This window comes from Pan troglodytes, chromosome 14 (assembly GCF_028858775.2).
Source record: "Pan troglodytes isolate AG18354 chromosome 14, NHGRI_mPanTro3-v2.0_pri, whole genome shotgun sequence".
NCBI lineage: Eukaryota > Metazoa > Chordata > Mammalia > Primates > Hominidae > Pan > Pan troglodytes.
In genome coordinates this window covers 65,926,209-65,947,571 of record NC_072412.2, presented here as the reverse complement: position 1 = coordinate 65,947,571, position 21,363 = coordinate 65,926,209, and the positions used below count along the sequence as shown (strand labels likewise).

Genomic DNA, 21,363 nt, shown 5'->3' with positions numbered 1-21,363 from the left:
CAAGGGGTTATGCCACTTATTTACACCAATTATGCACTAATCTGCTGAGTTGGGCATATGCTAGGACTATACACACACACACACACACACACACACACACACACAGGCATCTCATCTTATGCTTACATCATCATGGGAAGGAATTATTATTATTATTATTATTATTATTATTATTATTATTATTGAGACGGAATCTTGCACTTTCACCCAGGCTGGAGTGCAGTGGCGCAATCTCAGCTTACCGCAAGCTCTACCTCCCGAGTTCACCCCATTCTCCTGCCTCAGCCTCCCGAGTGGCTGGGACTACAGGCACCCACCACCACGCCCAGCTAATTTTTTGTGTTTTTACTAGAGACGGGGTTTCACCGTGTTAGCCAGGTGGTCTCGATCTCCTGACCTCATGATCCATGCGCCTCGGCCTCCCAAAGTGCTGGGATACAGGCATGACCCACCACGCCCGGCCCATCATGGGAAGGAATTATAATTAGTTGAAGAAACTTACATTTTCAACTAGGGGGAGGAGTCATTTTTGTGCCCCTGGGAGTGTTAGCAATACCTCAATACATTTTTGTTGTCACAAGATCTAAGGAGTCTACTGGAATCAGGTGGTTAGATGTCAGGATGCTACTAAATATCATACAATGCACAAGACAGCTCCCCACAACAAATAATTATCTGGCTAAAATGTCAACAGTGTCAAGATTGAGAAATTCTGCTATAAAAATAGTATACAGCACATAAGTATACCATAGACAATCAATGTTGTCATAACTGAGTTTGATCTCAAGTATTCTTGAGTTTTTAATCTTTCCTACTCACCATCTTCTCTCACTATGAATAAAGGATTTTTACTTCTAACTTTGAGCATGACTTAGTAACAGTCAATAAATAATACCTCTTTATGTATAAAGATATAATATATAAAGAAATTAATATTCTGGGAATCTTCGGGAAAGGCCATTAGGTGACAAATTGAAAAGGTTGGGAAGAGTGGTTACATGTTTCTAATTTAAAGCCAATTAAGGATGCAAGCCCACTGTGATTCTGTGGAAAATTGGCTGCGACAATGTTTAATGAAAGTAGATCTCAAACCACATTATCTGGCATTGAATTTGGAAAGCTGAACTTACCCTGAAGTTTTGCAGGGCTTTAGATTTGAAGCCAGCAGAAAATTCATCTAGCTTTCCAAAATTGTTTATCTGTCAGTTGAATAATGATATCAAATGCCAAAATAAAAAATGCATAAGAACATAATTTAAAATGTGTGAGTATATGAATTAATAAAACATCAATATAATATTTTCATCTTGCAGTAGTATTTTAGGGGTATTAAAAATGATAGGATCCAATCTTACTCTGTACCCCTTGTGATCACAAAGTCCCAAGTTATAAAACAACTATAAATTGTTTCAAGGAGTCTTAAGGAAAAGTAAAACGTGCCTGCTTGTACAAAAATTTAGACAAAAAGGTACTATATTAACTAATAATTATTGCAGAGCTGTGGATTGATGATTTGCATATTGTCTTTCAGCACTAAAGCCACTTTTCTATGATCTGCTGTGTGATGCTGGGCCCGCGATTTTACAAAATATTTCCAAGGCTTCCTTGACTTCTACCTTCTCTTAGGCTAACAGAAGGCACAGACAGGAGATTGGAAGGCAGAAAGAAGGGAGACACATGCCCCCAACCCAGGGACAAACATCAGCAGTGGGGTGGGGTGGAGGCCTCCTCCAAGCTCCTCTTCTCTTCTCTTCTCTTCTCTTTTGTATCCCTAGGCCTAGGGGTAGTATCTGCTCTCAGCAGTTACTGACATCAGGGTTTGTGACGGTTAATTTTATGTGTCAACCTGACTGAGCTAAGGGATGTCCAGAGCGCTGGGAAAACATTACTTCTGGATGTGTCTATGAGGGTGCTTCTGAAAGAGATTTCACGGCTGAGTAAGGAAGAATGTCCTTACCAATGTGAGTGAGCATCATTCGATCCATTAAGGGCCTGAATAGGAGAAAAAGGCTGAAGAAGGGCACATTTTTTTTTCTCTTCTTGAGCAGAGATAACTCTCTTTCCCTGCCCTTGGACATCAGTGTTCCTATTTCTCAGGCTTTGTATTTGGACTGTGACCACACCAACAGATTTCCTGGACCTCCAGCTTGCAGATGGCAGATCATGAAACTTCTCAGGCCCAACAATTACAGAAGCCAACCCCTCAAAATAAATCTCTTTATATGTACCTATCCATATCTATCTATCTATATAGGCTAGAGAGATGGAGAGAGGGAGGGGAAGAGTGAGAGGGGGGGGGAAGAGTGAGAGAGGGAGAGGCAGAGAGGGAGAGGCAGGGAGGGAGAGTTAAGGAGGGAGGGAGAGGGATGGAGGGACGGAGAAGGATGGAGGGAGGGAGAGAGAGAGAGAAAGAGAGAGAGAGATCTCCTATTGTTTGTTTCCCTGGAGAACCCTGACTAATACAGGGCTACCTCAGCATTCCCTTTCTGTTCTTTCAACCTTCAAACACCTGAGTAAATAATTCTCTGCATGAAGTCCCTCTGCTTGAAATATCTATCCTCCTTCTGTTTTCTGAACTAGAACTTCACTGATGTAGCATACTAACAACAAAAATATAGCAGATATATAGCAATAAAATGCATGTAAATGTGCTGGTTACATCTTTTCATATACAACTTATCAGTTGTGCATTTCTCCGTGACTGTGCCAGGAATGAATAACACGTGTAGAACATTACATTGTATGCCTGGAACAGAACAGGTAATTATAAACAGGGCACATTTCTTTGCCGTTCATGCTTTCTTTTTTCCAAACTGGAGGAAGTTGAAGATTAGGCAGATCAAAATTTTATTTAAAAAAAAAAAAAAGGATTCCAGCTGTTTGACCAAAAGAAGAACTGTCCAGAATGTATTTCAATAATGTATCACTACCAGATGTTATCTAGAGCTTTCTCCTTTTTAAGAGCAATGAAGCCTGTCCAAGAGAAACACTTAATCATCCCACTTTTCCTTTGGGACTGTGGAAAATTGCTACCTGCAAATGTTGCAGGCCTAGTTGATCATATGAGAGTATATATGTATGCCTGTGTATAACTTTTGATTTGCCTGTTCATTTTAAACAAATACATCTCATTTTTTTCTGTGGATCCTGGATGTTCTTAAGTCTTAAAGAAACTTGAATATTTTGGCAGCCTGGCTTCAGTCATCTAAATTATACTCTGCATAACTGGAAGTTTTCCCTAAAAAACCGAACCTTAGGAATGATGACAATTTCTGAATCTTCTGACAATCATTTTATTCTACACAAACACAGCAGTTAGTGATTTTATGCCGATTTCAATGACATTTGGTAGGTAAGGAGAAGATAAATGAATGTCTGTATCTTTATAAAGCCAGTTATATATCTTATTATAGTACCTGGTTGTTCATAATATTCATGTTAGAGGAAAATATTTTTCTTGCCCTCACTTATGTGATTGTATTGAGTGAGATCTACAGTTAATAGAGATATTTATACAGCCACTGTCTGCAGGTTACCAGTGGCACAACACCATGAATTATCCATTGAATTTGGAGCAACATCCTGGATGCTAAAAGGGAGAACCAAGGGAACATGAGATACGGGCCCTGCTTTTTAGTCTTTAGCAGGAAGTGATGGGATAATCATGTGTGTCTTTATTGCAGTGTGATAAACTTTATAAATACATGTACATATGGAGGGCTCTTTGTGATGCACTGAGACATGCTTAAGTGACACATAATTCATGGAGAGGCCATTTGAAATCAGGGGAATGATTGCTGTGACCTGTGGTATGAGTCTGCTGTCTCAGCCTGACTTCCCCCTGGGAAAACAAAGCCTGAGATTCAGGCTTTTGTACAGGTAGTTTATTTTGGGAAGGAATCCCAGGGAACAGGAGTGAAGGATTAGGGATTATGAAACGAGGAAGGAAGAGAAGCCAAATCAAGGATATATTCTTGAGTTGGTCACCTCTGTGAGTTTACTGGAGCTCTACCATGCTGGTACCTTGGGTGGCCAAATAGAGAGTCCACCCAAAGGATCATGGGGAAAAGCATTTATCCATTGGCTCTAGGATGCCCCTTAGATCTCCTCTGGGGGTTTAGCACTGCCCTTTGGCACCCGCTTCCAGAGTCACAGGGGTCCCATTCCACAGCATGAAGAGCACAGGGCAGGTTATGAGAGAAGCAGTGCTTTCAGCATAAAATCGGCCAAAGCTCCTGCAAGCTTGTTTACAGTAGCTGCACCTCTACAACAGGAAGCAAGATTAAAATGGCATGAGGCAGTGTCCAAGAGGGGTCCAATAGGTCCAAAACAGAGTTTAAGCAAGGAAGTCTTCTAGAAAAGATATTTGGCCTTCTCTGCTACGATAAATGTTTTCATAAGGAAGTACCTGTCAATATGTCCTGGTTTATCTTTTCTTTCTATATTCTTCTTCCTCCTCCTTCCTTCCTTCCTTTCCTCCTCTTCCTCCTCCTCCTTTTTATTCTTCTTCCTCCTCCTCCTCATGCTGCTGCTGCTTTTGTTTTTGTTTTTGAGAAAGGGTCTCACTCCGTTGCCCAGGCTGGAGTGCAGTGGCAGTCTCGGCTCACTGCAGCCTTGACCTCCCAGGCTTAAGTGATCCTCCTGCCTCAGCCTCCCTAGTAGCTGGGACTACAGGTGCACACTACCACACTCAGCTAATTTTGCTCATTTTTTGTACAGACAAGGTCTCACTATGTTGCCCAGGCTGGTCTCAACTCCTGGACTCAAGCAATCCTCCTGTTTCAGCCTCCCAAAGTGCTGGGATTATAGGCATGAGCCACCACACCGGCCTTCTTTTTCTTATGAAGCACCTCATTTTCACAGACTTTCCACTAAGAAAAAACTAATTTATTTCCTGGCTCTTATATAAGTGATATGTATGTCATCAATTTTGAAGAAAGGGAAACTTTCTTGTCTTACTTTAATCTGGCTAGAGTGTAATCTTTATTGCTTACTATAACTAACTACAGGGCCACCCTTACCTTGGGATGGAAGGAGGAAGGTAAATATATTTTTATTTATTATTATTTTTTTTTTAGAGACAGAGTTTTGCTCTCTTGCCCAGGCTGAAGTGCAGTGATATGATCTGGGCTCACTGAAACCTCCACCCTGCCAGGTTCAAGCAATTTTTGTGCCTCAGCCTCCTGAGTAGCTGGGATTACAGGTGCGCGGCACCATGCCTGGCTAATTTTGGTATTTTTTAGTAGATACGAGGTTTCACCATGTTGGCCAGGCTGGTTTCAAACTCCTGACCTCAAGTGATCCGCCTGCCTCAGCCTCCCAATGTACTGGGATTACAGGCATGAGCCATCACACCCAGACCGTTAATATATTTTTAAAGAGCTACTGTCTACATAAACAATTGAGTCACCCCAAATCAGCTCATTAGCAACATTCTGATGGTTCATCTCATGCAATCCAGCAAAAGAAATACTGAGCCTCCAGCAAGAATCACTTGCTCACCAGGCTGTCCTCTGGGAACTGGCAACTGGAAACTGGCCGCAGGGCCCTAGGATGGTCCCACAGATTCGAGTACTGGGATTCCTAAGGGAATCTGGGTGACTTACACTTTGGACATGGGGAGAGGATTGGAGTACCTTAATGGGTAGCCATGGGGTCCAGGGCCCCCCACAGGTGTTGGTCCAGCTCAGGTCATCCTGCTGGGATGGCACTGCTGCTCTGGCTGGTCTCAGCCACAGAAGGAGGGCTTAGAAGCTTTTGAGGAAGTTGCTCCAACACACAAGGCGGAGAGGAGGACAGGACCGGGTCCCTGCTACCCTGCTCCCAGCCCAACCCAGGGCCCAGAGTTGGAGCCTTTTTGCCTAGATCTGAGAGCAGAACTAACTCTCCTAGTTGCCTCCTGTTTTGAAAACATCTTTCCTAGAGGCCAAGTCACTGTTATTCTGACAGACTAAACACCTGGAGAAATTGACTTTTCCTTTGTGTGCTAATGCTGAACGTTTATAAATCAGGCTTTATGCACTGTAGAAATGTGTATGTATATTGGAAACCCATTTTTATCTGCAATACAACCAAGGGGCAACTCATTAGCAGTATTAAAAAACCATCTTCATGCTTTATATATTACTCCCCAGACATTCATATTCTACTTAGAATGCACTCCCGGTTTAAGCAGAACGGAACTTACCTCATTTTCATTTGATCTGTAATAGAATCTGTAGGCAACACTGTATATTTTCTTCTTTTCTTCATGTTTAAAGGTGCTGCTTTATTATTTTAACACTTGGTTAATATTTCTTACAACCCACATTTAAATCACAGGTTCTACAGAAAACAACATTATCAAGGTCATATAGTGCAAACATTGTCACCTATATACCCTTTCTTAAGATGACAGCATTAATGCTGCTGTTACTGTTGAACTGCTCCTTTTTCCATGAGGTTAACATATAAAAATGTATTATTCATGAATGAAAATGCATTTCATATATTTTACCAATTGTTATTATTGTTCTAGAGGGGGAAATAAGTGAAAATGGTGGTGGTTGTAGAAATGCATCCTTATTCAGGACTTAATATACACTACCAATTTAGACTACTTACCTTCTTCAACTTTAAGCCTTCCATTAAACTGCAAAGCTTGATGTCAGCTAAACTCTATAAATGTTAATTTAAGGTCAAGGTGCTCCTGGGAAGCATTTGAATGCTTAGAGCAAAGCCCAAGAAAACTTCTTTTCAAAGATTTATGGGATGATACGGCTCCTTTCTGAAAAATAGGAACTCTATTTCTACCTTTTCCAATCACTTTCTATTTCAAGCTCTAGGACACACTTTCCTTTATGGATCTTTCTGAGATATTTAATAGCATTCTGGAGATGTTAAAATGCAAATTTTTTCCATGTGTAATATATGGTGTCTCTCCAATTTAAGCTTCATTTAGTAATGCCAAATGCTTTGTACAGTGAGGGATGAATCATCCATAACTCAGGAGCACCTCTGTCCATAAAGATGGCCAAAGCACAGTTGCATCATTTACAATATCCAAATTATCACAAGGTTGGATTTTTAGCCAATAAGCACTTTTTTCTGAAAATAAATCACATTTCAAAGTGCATTTAAGGTTTGGTTCAAAGGGGCCCATCATCCAGCTTTCTTGTTGCCTAAATTACTGTATGGAATAAAGTTGAGCATACAGGAATCTAAAGTTGTTCTCCATATTTAGGCTACCAAAGTTTTTTCAACAGGGATCTGGAATCTTTTGGGGAGATCAGAAAGAGCAGCCTGGTTTATTATTTGCCTGGAAGCTATGGAGTCACTTCATTTCATGCATGAACATGAGGTGCTGACAGTGAAGTCTCACAAGGAGAGAGGAAACACCATCACCACATTCAAACTTCTTTCTGGGGTACAGAGTAGTTAGGCCAAAGTTTATTGGCTTTCCTAGGAATCCCCCATCCACAGCTGCTGGTCAAGGAAAGCAAATTTAGACAGTCTCTTAAGTGTTTTTTTTTTTATTTAAATCAGTGTTAAGAATTTCCAACATTGACAACTCTTATAAAAAGCATTCAAGCACAGGACACAGAACTGCAGCAAACAGCATTCTTATGGGTAGCTAACAGACATTAGAACTTCCACCCTTCTTTGAAACACCTGAGCTCACTGGTGAACTCTGCTTCCAAGTACTCCTGCAAAGCACATTACAAGCTCAGTCCATGTTCTCAACCCATCAGCTTTAGTTCACATCACCACACTTACATATCAGTAACAGAAGAGAACACACACCATACAGCATTCACAGCAGTTGACAAAGGGGTGGGGGGGCACAAGTACCGTTTTACTTAACACACTCAACTAATGTGGGTTATCTAAGAACAAAAACTCATTTAAGGTCTTCCAACAGATGTGGATGTGCTTTGAATGCAAAAAACATTTGCACATTATTTGCTATCATTGCTTTCTGCACACTCTTTCACCGAAGCCACAGGATTGAGAGACATAGCTCACCAAGTTAAAAAATATCCATTATGCACCACCAAGTCTCTGCACACACTTTCTCCCTTTCTTGCTCATACTAGCCTTTCATGCTTTGGCACCACCAGCAATCCCACACAAGGTTTCAAAAGTTCAAACAGCCTTCTGGTTCCATATCACAGCCTTGCATTCATAGCGTTGATACAACTCCATGAAATAAAGAGTAGTTGATAAAAATGGAACACTCACCATCAAAGACACGGCCTGTGATGCGTGATGACGAATTCTTGAATGAGAAAGGATGTAGACAGAAGTATTCCTATGGCAGAATATTTACAGCACTACTTTCAATGAAATGCTTGTTCCATAAACATTTGAAATGAGATGAACTGCAGAGAATAAATGAAGGCTTCATATTGTGCTTTTGTATATGAGGGGAGACAAATGTTAAAAAACAAAACAAAAGAACCAAACACTGTGACACCATGATCTCCCAAAGGGATATTTTCTTAAGGAAAAAAATCCATATGGTGGGGTTCACATTAAAACAAGGAGTAAAGAATGTAGTTCTAATCCATGGTTTCCATTTTGAAAATGCAAAGAATTCACTTGACAAGTCCAGGGATAAAATATTACAGGAGAAACTCTTTGATATCAATTGTAGTGTGTTGGTTTACCAATCAGGCAAACAGCAGTTCACTTTCAACCACTCAATATTTCAACCTTTCATGTAACAAAACTTATTTTTATTTATATATTTTTTTTATTTTTTGAGATGGAGTCTCACTCTGTCACCCAGGCTGGAGTGCAGTGGTGCGATCTTAGCTCACTGCAACCTCCGCCCCCCACAGTCAAGCGAGTCTCCTGCCTCAGCCTACTAAGTAGCTGGGATTACAGGCACCTGCTGCTGTGCCCGGATAACTTTTGTACTTTTAGTAGAGACGGGGTTTCACCATCTTGGCCAGGCTGGTCTTGAACTCCTGACCTCGTGATCCACCTGCCTCAGCCTCCCAAAGTGTGGGGATTACAGGCATGAGCCACCGTGCCGAGCTCTTGTAACAAAACTTATGAAATTCCTTTAGCTCTTCATATATATATGTATACTTTAAGTTCTAGGGCACATGTGCTCAACGTGCAGGTTTGTTACATATGTATACATGTGCCATGTTGGTGTGCTGCACCCATTAACTCGTCATTTACATTAGGTATACCTCCTTACTGCTGAATATACTCCACACTGAACAAACCAATTTTGAAAATTCTTAGTACATATGTATTTTTACAATATACTTATGAGTTTAGAAAAATTTGAATTCCCACCATTCTATATCAACCAACCACAACCCCACTGTCTACATTCCCCAGCCAGAAGACTTAGAATCCATGCTTGAGCCAAAGCCTCCATTAAAACCACTGCCCGACCCTGCATTTGATGCTGATCCCCAACCAATTGCTGCACCAGAATTAGAACCACTATAGGAGGTATTTTCAGAACCGAAAGCCTGGTTTGGCTCCCTCTGCATGTTGCCTTGGCTTTGGTTATTACCCGATGGGCCTGACTGGTTCTGCTGGCTGGCTAACATGCCTATCATATCCCAGCTGCTTTGTAGCACTGCCTGGGCTGCAGCCATCATGGTTGGATTAATGCTGAATGCACCAAAGTTTATCCCACCACCCATATTACTACCTTGATTGTTTCCCAAAACAGCTCCACCCCCTGTACTATTACCACATTCACCCTGATTCCCAAAGCCACCTGGATTACCACCAAATCTTCCACTTCTTTCTGTCTATTGCTGTTGTGCTTAGGTTCGGCATTGGATATATGAATGCTGATTCCTTTAATGATCAAGTCCTCTCCACAAAAAGACTGCGCAACCTGATCATCTGCAAATGTAACAAAGGCAAACGTCCTGAATGGCTTGAGGATGACGACATCCACCACTTCCCCGTACTGACAGAAGAACTGCCGCAGCTCATCCGCAGTCATGTCCTCTGTTCAGCGCCCCACAAACACTTTCATGCTTCTCAAAGGCTTATCTGGGCTTTGCTTAGAATTGGGAAGTTTACAGTCACACCATCGTCCATCTATCATATGTAGCTGTGACATTACTTTCACCTGTGTTTCATCTTCCATAAAACAAATGAAGCCAAACCTCTTTGAATGACCAGTCTTAGTATCTTTCTTGACCTGCACCATAAGAACTTCTCCAAAGGTACTAAAATATTCTTTCAGGTCCTGCTCAGTTGTTTTCCATGTGAGACCCAACACTACTAAATCAGATGTTTTCTGGACTGCTCTTTTCACTTTCACAGCTGATGAAGCATCTATCTCATCCATTTTTCTTTTGTTATCTTTAGGATAGTTGACAACATACACCAGATTTCCCAGCCAGAATTGGGGGCATGAAGAATTCCTTCTACCAGCCGGACACCTCTCATACACTGAGACACTGGATTTCTGTAGCGAAGCCCACACACCCCTGGAAACTGGGCTGTAACCATGGACAGCAGCACCATCCCATCGTCTTCCGATGGTATTTCAATGGGCTCATCCTTCTCATCTTCGGTACGCGAATATATTCAGATATCTTTTACTTTTCTGCTAGGCCACTGCTGGGAAGCATGACAGGGACACCAAGGCAGCGACCACTTTGCCCCCACTTTTAAGCATTTAATATAACATTTTATATAACATAACATTTCCTAGACCAAGTGATAAAAGGCCAGCCAATATCCAGAGGTTTATTAGGTGGTTTGACTGAACAGCTTTGTCTAGCAAGGGATGATGTTGATTAGGCAGGGCAATGAGATTTTTCTCTTAGGAATTTGAAAGTGAAATAAAAAACAGAGTTGAGCAATTAGCAGAGGGGTTGAAGGTAAAAGGACTCGCAGAGAAGGCCATTTGCAGAGGCCATTAGACAGTAAAGGTTATAAATGAGCAGACACTCTAATAATGCCATAGTCATAAAGTATAAAATGCACATGTAGAAAGAAATTCCTCAGAAACAACAGGAGACAGAAGTTAAGTCATGTTAATCACAAATACCAGAATACAAACCTTCTCCATGAGGCCTTGAGGTAGGCCTTTTTCTAATCCCCTGAGGCACTTGCTCTCCTCATTCCCATGTTTTTTCACCATAAATGTCTTGTTTATTGACATAACCTGAATTCTTTTCATAGAACCAACAAAGAGGGGCAGGATGGTCACTTATGGAGCTGCCTGTAAGGCTGAGAAAGTAACTCAGGCACCCTTATCATCTGATGGAGGACTCCTCCTGTCTCATGACTGACAAAAGGTGAAATTATGCAGATTTCACAATAATCATTGCATTCCTGAGGAAAGTCCTGTCTAAATAGCACCACCTTTTTGATGGAAAGGAGACACCTGGAGGTTGGCATGGATGTGCCTGGCAACAGCAACATGAGGAATCCAGGTGGATCCAGAAAAACTGCCATCCTGAGAGGCTGAAGGAAGAAAGTCAGCCTTAGACTTACTCTTAGTACTTTCCCCTAGTTGATGCTGTGAGGCCTCACTTTCAAGACAAATGTACACCTTGAGTCCCTTCTCTTGGTTAACTGAGTCTAGAAGAAAGACGCCAGAAGGAAAGAGTCTCTTAGAGTCCTTGACAGAACAGACTTGCTTTGACCAGTGTTGGGCTCCCACTAGGAACTCATTCTCTCAGGGAAAATCTGGTCTAAAATAATTAGAAATAAGATGGGGAGTGAAATTCCAAATAACTCAAGCAGCCTTATTTGTGAAATGGTGGACTGTGGTAGAAAGTACTGGGGCAAGAATTTAGAGCCTATCTGTGACTAAGAGCATCTCACTTCACCCCTCTGGGCCTCAGTTTCTTCATGCCCTCTGCTACCTGCAAGCTAAAGACCCAGGAAAGCTGGTGATATCAATCCTACTCTGAGCCCAAAGGCCTAAGAACTGGGAGCATTAATGGGGTAAGTCCTAGTTTAAGAGCAGGAGAAGATCAATGCCTCAGCTTAAGTAGTCAGGTATAGAGAAATAATTCAACCTCACTTCACTTTTTGTCATATTTGGGCCCTCAACAGGTTAGACAATGCCCACTCACATTGGGAAGGACAATCTGCTTTACTTAGTCCACCAATTCAAATGCTAATTTCTTTCAGAAACACCCTCACAGACATGCCAAGAAATCATGTTTAACCAGATATCTGAGTATCCCACACCCTAGTCAAGTCAACATATAATTAACCATCACACTGCCCATAGGTAAGAAATAGTTCGTGGATTATTTACTTATTTATTACCTCTTTCTAAAAATGATCTAAGACAGATTTATATAATCATAGTTTTTTGGTTTGAAGAACCTTCCAAAGTTTTTAGAACCATCACTCAACTGAGATATGTAACATATATTTGTATACTATCCAAAAATGTGAGAACGTTCTCACATTTTTGGATAGCATTCTTCAAAATTTTATTCATTTACTCATCTATTAAACAAATATATAGTCACATTCTACAACGTACTTGGAACTATGGCAGCTGCTGGGAATATAATGAGGAATAAGATGTGGTCCCCACACTCAAGCAGATTTTCCTCCAGTAAAAAAGATGGGGTTGGGCGTGATGGCTCACTCCTGTAATCCCAGCACTTTGGGAGGCCAAGGCAGGCAGATCACCTGAGGTCAGGAGTTCAAGACTAGCCTGGCCCACATGGTGAAAGCCCATGCCTACTAAAAATACAAAATTAGCTGGGTATGGTGGCACATGCCTGTAATTCCAGCTGAGGCCAGAGAATCGCTTGAACCTGGGAGGCAGAGGTTGCAATGAGCCAAGATTGCGCCACTGCACTCCAACCTGGGCAGCAAAGTGAGACTCATATCAAAAACAACAACAACAACAACAAAAAGATGGAAAAGTAAACAGCCAAGTACAATACAGTGTGATGAGTTCATTGATTAGGTACACACAGAGGGTGCCACACAGGAGTGTACCCACAAGGAGGAATAACACTGAGTCTTGGGGTGCTGCAGACCAGAGGAAGAAAGAACGAGTTAGTAAGGCAAGGGTAGAAATGGGAAGTGTGTGGCGGTGAGTGCACATGGATATACGCACAATATGTGTGCGCATGCAAACTTGTTCTCTTTTTTTACTTCTATATGTGTGGATTTTGAGGGCAGCTGGTTTCAGGCAGAGAGCTACATGTGCAGAAGCCCAGGAGTTAGGAAGAAATGGTGACTTAGGAAAGTGGCAAGTAGTTCTTTGTAAATAGAGCTTAAATGTGGGGAGCAAGAAAAGGTTAGAGATTGAAGCAGGGGCTCTTAAGCATTTGGATTTTGTTTTTGTGGTAATCAAAAGTTATTGAAGGCTTTTAGTGGGGGAATCAGGTTTTCCTTTTTGGAAATATTACTTTGTCTGCAATGTGGATGAAAGAATTGAAGCAGCAAAGCTGAAGGCAGGAAGACCAGCTCTGAGACAGTTTCAGAAACTCAGATGAAAGACAATGGAATTTTGCATGAAGTGGTGTCAGTGAGGATGGAGGAGCTGCCCTTGGCACCCGCAAGCAGATAGTCCAAGCAGATCTGTCCCCAAGGCAGATACAGGCTGCCTTCCTCTATTCTCTCACCGAATACAATACGTATTGTTTGCATTTATCATGATCTGTTATAATTGTTTGCTTGCATGTCTTTCCCACTGGACAGTAACTTCCTTGAAGTGAATAAGTGCTGATTTCCATCTTGCATCTAGTTTCTCAGAGCTCTACCCGATACCTGGCAGTTTCTTCAATGTTTGTTGAAGGAGAAACATGCATCCCTTATACATTTCACCCATTTTCCTAGTTCTACCACTTGGCAACCGTAAGGCACATATTTAAACCCACTTTCTATTTATTTTATTTTATTTGTTTGAGACAGAGTCTTACTCGGTCGTCCAGGCTGGAGTGGAGTGGAACAATCTTGGCTCACTGCAACCTCTGCGTCCCAGGTTCAAGTGATTCTCCTGCCTCAGCCTCCCAAGTAGCTGGGATTACAGCTTTTGTATTTTTAGTAGAGACAAGATTTCACCATGTTGGCCAGGCTGGTCTCAAACTCCAGACCTCAAGTGATCCACCCGCCTTGGCATCCCAAAGTGCTGGGATTACAGACGTGAGCCACCACGCCCAACGCCCAGCCTCAGCCTCCACTTTCTGTTTAAAGTCTCTTCAGAGCTCCCCTTTCCACTTCCAGGGTCAACGACTTAATCCTTTCAACAGTTCTTTGTCTGACTTAGTTTTGAATCCTTCATAATCCTACTTCCAGTTTACCAACTTATACCAAACTCCCAGGACAGTGCACTTGATTTCTGGTATCTTGGAAGATACAAGCCAAGCTCCAGAAGGTAAGTGAGATGGAAGAACCTAGCCTATACTGTTAACCAATGTCTATCTGCAGTTTGCATGATCTTCTTTTCCAAAGACTAAGCTAAAGACTAAAGCAAAGAGAAAGCACTTCAAGGAAATGAACAATTTCCTCATACATTCTATGAGAATGTCCTCTATGTAAAGATTGGGGAAGGAGTGAGAAGCTGTGGAGGAAGGTTCCAGGTAGGCAGGAGTGAATCCAGCCCCACTAACAAAGAGCAAAAGGAAATGCAAGCAGTTGAAATGAGAACCCAAGAGGGTCTACATTGCATTTTATCCCTTAGGCTGCCAAAGCACAGAGTATCAACTTCAATCCCACTCACAAGTTACCCAACCATCTCTCTCCCACAAAACTAAAATATTTAACATTCCTTGTTATTTTTCTTTAGATATACATGTATAAGCACAGACTTTCTGGCTGGAGAAGGAGAGAGACAGCAATATTGAAGAATAAAAGTTCCATTGTTCTGTTGCTTCTAAAGTAAATGATGGAAATTATAAGCTAATTTACATATGGGAGATTAGCAGAGTATCCCTTTATTCCTATTAATATATTTTCCCTTCCTAATTATAAAGATTTGAATCTTTTTAAAACAACTTTATACAAAACATTTGTGTGGATATAAGAACTGCATGTTAAATGCTAATTCTGGATGAGTTATTTGCATAACCTTACAAAGGAGCTAAATTGCTTGTATTTAATAATAAATAGAGAGTTTAAAAAGGATTGAGGATATCTTGAGAGAATGTGAAACAGAGAAAAAATTTGCTTCTATTCTAAGATATGGAACTTTTTTTCCACTTCGAATTTAAAACTACTCTCCACCCTCTAGGGAAAACTTGTCCTAACTTTCCGATAAGCTTAATATTCCAAGTCTCCTGTAACATGACAATTCAAATACATTGAAGGTGAAGAGCTAATCTGTTTTTAAATGAACATCGATAATTTTCAAAAGACAATAAACTGCATCTAAAATAGTTTTGCATTTGAAAAGTGAAGACTTTTGAAGATTATAGATTCTGCATATGTTAGCAAAATAAAGAGAATTGTGGAAATTATCCAGAGAATTCAGGGAGAATCAAAATTTATAAAGAAAAAAAGATTAAAGTCTTTTTTTAAAGTATGAGATTTGACAGTGCTCATGAATCAGATAGTAGTCATCACTCCTGCAGGAGAAACATGATAGTAGGTGAAATACACATGAAATAAGTATGATAAATACTTCTAAATTTGATTTGATGTTTATGCTCTTTGAAATTAAGAACCAGCCTCTTCCTTACCAGTATTCAATATAGTAGACAGTTTATCTTTCTTTCTCCCCTTCTCCCCTTAACTCTTTCCTTAATTGACACCATCCTTTCTTGGGTTTCCTTCTATCTCTCTGCCAAATCCTCCTCACACTCCTTGTGAACCCCTATTTCCTTTTGACTTCTAATTGTTGCGTTTCCCCAGGATTTAGTCCTGAGCTCTCTTTTCTTCCTTATTGCCCTCTTTCTAGGGGATCTCTTCAGTTCCCATGACTTTAAATTCCATTTATATGCTCCCAAATACCAACTTTACACCCAAAACCTCTCCTCAGAGTTCTGGTTTGCAGGTTCCTGCTAGCTATCTGCTCTCAGACATCTCCCAGCATCTCACAAGCAACAAGGCAGTCCCAAACCGCACAATCAAGGCAACCCACCACTCTTATCTCCCCAAACTCCTCCACTTCAGCAACGATACTCATTCTGGTTACACCGTATCAACACAATCTCTCTGTCATTTCTACATTGAAAATGTACATTGAATCCTTCCACTGTTCTTCACTTCCACCACTGACACTCTAGTCTAAGCTACCATCTCACATTGACTATTTTGCAGGCTTCTCTACTGGGTACTGACATGACTCCAAAAACCGGTTTTCTCCACAACAACTACAGTCATCTTCTTATATCACAGATCGTTACTGGCTGCCTTTCCTTCGAGTTAACAAGCAAATTTTAGACCCTACTGCAAAATGGCTACTCTGGATTGCCATGAGTTTGACCTGATCTGTGAACATGTCACTTTTCTATTAAAACCCATTCATTGGCTTCCTACTGCATGAGAATAAAATCCAAACTCCTTACCATGGTCTACAAAGACCCCATATGATTTGGCTATTTTCTGTCTCACAAAACTCAACTATCTCCCGGCCCCTTCCCCTTTCTCACTACTCTGCAGCCACACTGACCTTCTTTCAATACTCAAAGGCCCCATGCTTTTTCCATTCTCAGGAACTTTACATATGCTGTTCATCTATTGCCTTCCTCTACAGCCCAGTGCAGTGGTGAGAGGAGGGGCTGGCTGGGCTTCCTGGGTCGAGCAGGGGCTCAGAAAGCTGTGAAACTCCCTTATTTCCTGCATCAGGACTTACTTTGGTCCTGGATGGATAATATTGAAGATACATGCTTAAACTATTCCTAACACCAGGATTTCTGCATGTGTTTTCTTCCCCAAGAAAGCCATAAACAGCGAAAATTTTGCTGTAAGTTTCTCTGTGTCCTCTCTCCCTCTCTCCCCTTCCCCCTCCCCGGAAACTAAAGTAAAAAGAATGTTAACTGGCCATTTTTCTGTGACCAGTGGACTTTATCTATACTCCCAATCCCAATTCCTTGTGAACATACTTTGTAAAATCCTGTAAGATGCTGTCTCCTTTGCCATGCCGCTGCGAGGTCATAAAATAAATAAAACCTAAGTTGCAATTCCGGTTTTCCTTAAGATCTAAGACATGTCACAAATGCTTGTCTTTTTTTCTCGCTCTGGTAACATCTTCCCGCTGCACGTATTTCCCACCTTAAAGAGTTTAAAAGGCAGTTGTATAATCTAACTCTGGCTACCCATTCGGGAGGGACCCCTTCCACGCTGTGGAAGCTTTGTACTTTCACTCTGCTCAATAAAGCCTACCGCTTTTTCTCTCTATCAGTCCTTGTGTCTATCACTCGCTGCGGTCAGCTGCCACACCAATTCTTTGGTGTGGCTAGGCAAGAACCTTACGTGTTACATTTTGGCGAGCCAGCCAGGAGTCTCCAGGAAAGGCATCTAGATCGTCACATGGTGAGTATGATCGGACCTCTTTCACTTGCTATTCTGTCCTGTCCTTCCTTAGAATTCGGAGGCTAAACCGGGCACCTGTTGGCCACTTAAAGGCGATTAGCACGGCCACCGGACTAAAGACACAGGTGTCAGGCTGTCCGGTAAAGGGCTCTCTGACAACCCCTGACCCTTCGGGGTTGGGAGCGTTGGGTGGCCGGTTGGCCTGGAACCAGTTCCAACTCTTTTGCTTTCTGTGGTGGTCCCAAGGTACACCGGGAGTGCTCAGCAGACGTCTTAGTCTCCCAGATATCCTGGTTGAGACCATGGCCCCACCAGAGGCTCCCACTGCACAGGTTACTGAGCGTGAGACAGCCACATCTTCTGACTCCTGCCTCCTGGGTCCTAATGTCCGCCAGTTAGACTTCTTTCCTAATCTCAAAAGCAAGGTTATTCCCGCTAGGCAGGATCAAGATTCCCTATTTAGAAGTCTTTAATTCTTCAGGTGGTGCCCAAAAGATCCCTGTTCATGGTTCCCTCCAGGGTTTAGGCAGGTGTCGCCATTTGATGGCTATTTTGAAGGGCCAGTTCCCCACCATGGTGTATGGTCCCCCACATCAGGACAATTTAAAGGCAGGTCTGTAATTTTCATGTGGATAATAGAAGCCTTAGGGCATTTCCTCCATTGCTCCCCAGATAAATTTTCCCCTTCCTTGGTGCCTCTCAAGTACAATCTGTGGTGCATAGGCACAGGTCTTAGAGCCGTTGAATTGTTGTTTCAACCATTCAATAATTGGTATTGGATGGAAGAAAATATGGTCAACTGGGACACAGGATACTGGTACCGCCTTGAGAGGGGGGCTTACTCCTTTGATGGCAAATGGGGACAGAAGGCTAAAGTACAGCAGCTGTTCTCGGCCCTGGCCTAGAGGACATCCACCACCTCCTTTAAGCTTACTAAGCGTCCTGTGGCTAATTCAGAGATTTCTCCTTGAAAGACGGTTTTATGGCCAGGCCCACATAAATTGGGCCTTAGTATGCAAGCATCAGTGGTGCCCCTGACCCAAGCCTTGCCACCCTGGAACAGGTAGGATGTGTTGGGAGAAGGACCACGATAAATCCAACAGTCCTTGTGCTCCATTTAGTGGTCAATGGGCCCATGGCAGGGGCAAGGGAAGTTTCCATCCTGCTGGTAAGCATGGTTAAATGCTGTAGATGGAGAGCTCAGGAAAAGTGGCCATGAGCTTTGAGCACAATTGGACCTGACCCTTAGGGGATGCCCTAAGGGAAGACGAGTCCCGGGACTAACCAGGGGTGCGGGCGTCCCTGTGTTTAAAATTCCAGATGGGCATCACACCTTCAAAACTGGACACTCCCTTAAGATGTATCCTGAATTACTGGAACAAATTCAACCCTGAAACCTTAAAAAAGAAGCGGCTGATTTTCTTCTGTACCAATGCCTGGCCACAGTACTCCTTACAAAATGGAGAAACTTGGCCCCCTGAGGGAAGTATTAATTATAACACCATTCTACAACTAGATCTTTTCTGTAAAAAGGAAGGTAAATGGAGTGAAGTCCCTTATGCACAGGCTTTCTTTGCCCTTTGTGACAATACTGCCCTGTGCCAAGCCTGCAAGCTTTGCTCAAATGACAAAGGCCCACAATTGCCTCCATACTCAGGGCCTCTTCCCTCAGCCCCACTCTCCTCAGTCTGTGTCTCTATCACTCGCCGCAGTCAGCCGCCACACCAATTCTTTGGCGTGGCTAGGCAAGAACATTAGGCATTACAGTGGCACATGCCCGTAGTCCAGCTACTCAGGAGGCGGAGGCAGTAGGATTGCTTGAGTCGAGGAGATCTGAGCTATATCACGTGGTGACTGTGCCTGTGAATAGCCACTGCACTCTAGCCTGGACAATATAGTGAGACCCTCATCTCTAAATAAATAAATAAAAATAGAGGTCTTCCTCTGCAATACGTAATACTATGTATTATGTGTTTGTTTCCTTCGGTGCACTTAGCGTAATTTATATTTATTTACTTGTCTATTCTGTTCTTGTTTTGATACTCTTTCTAGACTGTTAACACTCTAAGGGCAAGGATTACATTTGTTTTATTCCCCAAAATACCTAGAGCTTAGTACAGTACCTGTCACAGACTAGGCCTTCAAACATTTCTGTAGAATGAGTAAAGGAATGAAGAAATGAATAAGCTGTGGAAATTACAGAGATAAAGTGTTTTATCAAATTCTTACGGAGTGAATAAAACTAGTCAACTTCTTAGCATCTGGAAACTCAGTGGTGGGTGGCTGTAGTTTGCTACTTAGAACTTGATACACTTTAGGGAAGCAATTATGTTCTATAGCAACATTTTCATGTCTGGAGAATATTAAAAGTTTTGTCATGTAACCTTTCAAAATGTCAAGTGCCTATTGTATTAAGGTTTTTAATGTTTTTAAATGACTTAGGCTAAACTGCATTCTCATTATTTACTCACAAAACCCTTGCATGACCCCGAGGAATAGAGTCAATACCTACAAATGAAGACAAGGAAGTCAGCACACAGAGACTGAAATGGCATGTCCTGTCATTGCAGGTCTCCAATTTTCCTGGCATGAGATGGAAAAACACTGTAGCAAGGTGACTGCAGAAAAGAATTATTCACCAGTGTGGGTTGGGACCAAATGACTTTAAGAGTACATGATTCAGTGTCTCTCAACATAGTCAATGAGTTGATGTGGCTCCTTGGACTTCTATGCTATTTTCTTTGTTCCAATATAATTTTTTGAGTCCTAAATATTGCTTCTGGAGTTATAAAAAATAATAACCTATGCAAGGCCAATGTCAAATCCTTGACAATTTAAAAAAAAAAATGTATTGAGATCTGCCAGAAAATAGCCTGTGCCCTGCTAATTCCCTCTGAGTGACATTTCAAAGCTGATTACTTAGCCCCACTCAGACAGATATCCCACTGCAATCAACATCCTTCTTGTGTTAGCCTAATAGGGATTTTGCCTTAATAAGAAATATAGAATTGGGTTCTTAGTGATAATTATGATAATAATTTTCAAAAGACAAGTCTTTCCTTTAATAAATAATCCTTTTCTAAGAGCAAGCATCCTTGAATCTTACCTCTGCTGTTTTTCAAATTAACATTTTCAAAAATCAATTTTGATACTTGAGACTTATGCAAGGATAAGCGGAACTCAGAAGTGACAGATTCTGCTTTTATGTGGATATAGATGTGTACCTGATGCCAACAGTAGGGGCAAAATAAGCAAATTTACTCATTAAGGTGTTCTTTAATCTTCAGATGTCAAAGATAACCTCCAATTTATGTTAACCTAAATATCCCGTCTTCCTCCTAAATTAATTAATTAAAACGAACAGAGGCTATCATATCAGCATATTGTTATCATTATAGCTTAAAACAAGACAAGTGATATCTCATTGAGGTTTTGATTTGCACTTCTTGATTACTGATGAGGAGCATTTTTTCATATGCCTTTTGGACATTTGTATGTACTGTTTGGAGAAATGTCTATTCAAGTCCTTAACCCATTTTTAAATCATATTATTAGTTTCTTTGCTACTAAGATGTAGGAGTTTCTTAATATTTTGGAGATTAGCCCCTTATATCAGATATATGGTTTGCAAATATTTTCTCTGATTCTATTGGTTGGCTTTTCACTCTGTTGATTCCTTTGCTGTGCAGAAGCTTTTTAGTTCCATGTAGTCCTACTTGTTTATTTTTGTTTTTGTTGCCTTTGCTTTTTGGTGTCCTATCCATTGTCTTAATATGCTCAGACTGCTATAACAAAATACTACAAGCTGGGCACTGTGGCTCGTGCCTGTAATCCCAGCACTTTGGGAGGTCGAGGCAGGTGGATCATGAGGTCAAGAGATCAAGACGATCCTGGTCAACATGGTGAAACCCCGTCTCTACTAAAAATACCAAAGTT

General features: G+C 41.5%; 1 long non-coding RNA gene and 1 pseudogene across 1 annotated transcript in view; one reads left to right on the top strand and one right to left on the bottom strand.

Annotated features, from left to right (window-relative positions):
• Positions 1-9,323: 9,323 nt before the first annotated feature.
• On the bottom strand, positions 9,324-10,537 carry LOC452751 (TAR DNA-binding protein 43-like; annotated as a pseudogene).
• A 6,740-nt stretch (positions 10,538-17,277) lies between these two features.
• LOC129136835 (uncharacterized) overlaps positions 17,278-21,363 on the top strand; it is a 53,713-nt gene continuing 49,627 nt past the window's right edge. Inside the window, exon 1 of the long non-coding RNA XR_008538826.1 lies at positions 17,278-17,427. This is a non-coding gene — a long non-coding RNA (uncharacterized LOC129136835). The remainder of the gene's footprint in view (positions 17,428-21,363) is intronic.